Raw genomic sequence first — 2,889 nt, forward strand, 5'->3', positions numbered from 1 at the left:
ACATGGATAGAGCTGGAGGACATCACCCTACATGAACTAACACAGGAACAAAAAATCAAATACCAAATGTTCTCACTTACAAGTGGGAGCTAAGCATTCAGTACACATAGACACAGAGAAGAGAACAACAAACACCAAGGCCTACTTGAGGGTGGTAGGTGGGAGGAAAAAGAGGATCAAAAAAATTATTGGGTACTATGGTTATTACCTGTGTGACAAATAATCTGTACACCAATCCCCCATGACACACAATTTACCAGTATGACAAATCAGCTCATGTACCCCTGAACCTAAAATAAGAGTTAAAAAATAAAATTTAAAAAATATATATATTTTTAAATCTAAAACTTGCATCCTTTAAACCTATTTTTATTTTATTCACTACTACTTTAAATAAGTACCCCTTATTTCAAAGCTACCACTTTATTAATATTCAAAGTTAAAAGGAGAGAAAAGGAATTATTACACATTCTATACATTAAGTTACTATATATTCTTCATCTTTGCCTTCTACAGCAGATGAGAACAATGCCTGTATTTCAGAACTTAGAGTCTAACAGCAGCTGAACTCCCATTGTCCCTACCACTAGAAAACAGGTTTCTCTCTCTGAGGAACCTTGCCATCTCCGAGGAAAATAACAGAATGGCTTTTGGGGATGCTCAAGGGTCAACATTTATTTGACACTTTTGACTAATTATGCATTATTTATTTTACATCAATAAATAAATATATATGTGTTTGGAGAAACAGATAATAAACCATTGTTTTACCTTCTTCATACCTCTTTGCATTATATTAGAAAACTAAGAATCTCAGAATATTGTGGAAAAGTCTTAAACCATTACTTTCTTTGTATTCTTGAGTAAAAATAGTCTTTACATTCCTAAGCCTGGTATTAATATATTTTGATTAACAAATTAAAGGTAACATTTTTTACATGTTTTTACATGACACATTTTTTACATGAAAGGAGATATTTTCTCTGATTAAGCAATATAAATGACTTTTCTTCAAACACAAAGAATGGCTTCAAAAAGTGGTGAAGTACTTCTACAGTGAACATGTACTTCCTGCTGAAGCCTCCTTTGCCTTTCTCCCTCTGTGTGTGTCACTGAGCAATTTTAAACGAGATACAATCTAGTTCATATAACAACACCACACCGAGTTCAAAGACCTAGCTAGGGTGGGCGAAATTCAAGTCCCAACACCTAATAAGAGGATAGGATACCAAGTTAGCAGGTGAACTGTAGCCAAAGAGTTAATTGCCTGGGCAGTGACAGAATTGATCTTGCATTATTGAAAGAGTCTACAGAATACAGGAAGGGCACAAGGAACCGCACACAAGTTCACTTGTTAGAAAAATAATTCTTTTATAGTTTGGGCAATTTAAACTATTTTGTAATGGGAATTCTTTTTTTAGTATAGGTATCATAAAATACTTTCAGATGTTCACTGGCATCTTCAGAACTCTTTAAAACTGCTTTAGGTTCACTGGATGCGAAGTGGATAAATCAGTACATGGAGTGCATGGGTCAAAATACATTTCTTGAACCATAAAAATGGGATTTTAACCAAAAGCATTAAACATCACAGGCCATTATTCTAGCACCACAAAGTGATTCGACAGATATATCACCATATTATACAATGTCTTAGGAGAACTAGTTTGATGATGTTTTATTCTCATGTTTCTGAAATAGAGCCATGCTAGTTTACAGTGCTACAAGCTTTCTTATATATATAGATAAAAATTACCAGGTCATGAATTATTATTTTGTTAATCAAGTTCAGCCTAAAGCTGCCTCTTTACATGTTTAAGTTCAGCCTAAAGGTTTTCTGTACATTGTGAACTATAACAAGGGGAGGTATAAACAGACTGTAGCCCGTGCCAGTACCAATCACTGAGTTTTAGCCAATTTAATGTAGCCAACCATTCAAACAGTGTTCCAATCAGGTAAATACCAAACTGTAACCAATCCAGGTGTTTCCGTATTTCACTTCCAATTCCTTACGTCATTTCCCTCTTTTGTCTTTAAATCTTCTACCATGCTGGAATCTCTTTGAATCTGCTGTGATTCAGAAAGCTGCCCGAATCGTGAATCATTCATTGCTCAACTAAACTCCTTTAAATTTAGTTCAGTTGAAGTTTTCTTTTAACAGTTTAATCACAGTGCTGTAGTCCCAGAATGTGAAAATATTAAAGTAGATAATGGGTTTTTTCACTATTAATATATATTATCATGAATATGAATTCCACTGGGATATTATCAAGTGATTATTTTAAAGGAATCTTCTTCTATTTGTAAAAAACAAAAACAAAACAAAACAAAAAAAAAAGTTTTAAATTAGGTAACCAAATGAGCCTGAATTTAACTTGCATATCGAAAGTTTCAGAATTAATTCTCTTTAACCTGTGGAGATTGTTAATTTAACTAAGCGATTTCTCTGCATGATTTTATTCTACTAAAATGACAGGTATCTTTTGTTGAACTGGTCAAATACTCATATAACTAATCCAAAACTGTGGCCTGTAAATTTATCTATCTGCTGTTTACAGCTTTTTCAGGGGAAAAAAAAAACAATTGCAGTAGTAAATGTATTAGGAGTAGGTAGGATTGCTCCCTATAATAAGTTAGTAGGGGTTTCTGGTGATTATGAACCCACAGTGGAGCAGAGTACACGTAAATAAATATATTTGATATATTGAGATGCCATCTAGTTAGGTTTACTATGTACTTACTGAATTATTATAAGTAGTTTTACCCTTCTTAAATGTCACCAGTGCCTTGCACACTCCACAAATAGCCAGAAGAGGGCTCCCCTGGGTGCTCAGGGTTTCTCAGGCTCAGTGACTCATTTCACTCCTCCAAATATCATGCTCCTCCAGA

This window comes from Rhinopithecus bieti, unplaced genomic scaffold (assembly GCF_001698545.2).
Source record: "Rhinopithecus bieti isolate Rb0 unplaced genomic scaffold, ASM169854v2 scaffold_23647, whole genome shotgun sequence".
In the NCBI taxonomy this organism is placed as follows: domain Eukaryota; kingdom Metazoa; phylum Chordata; class Mammalia; order Primates; family Cercopithecidae; genus Rhinopithecus; species Rhinopithecus bieti.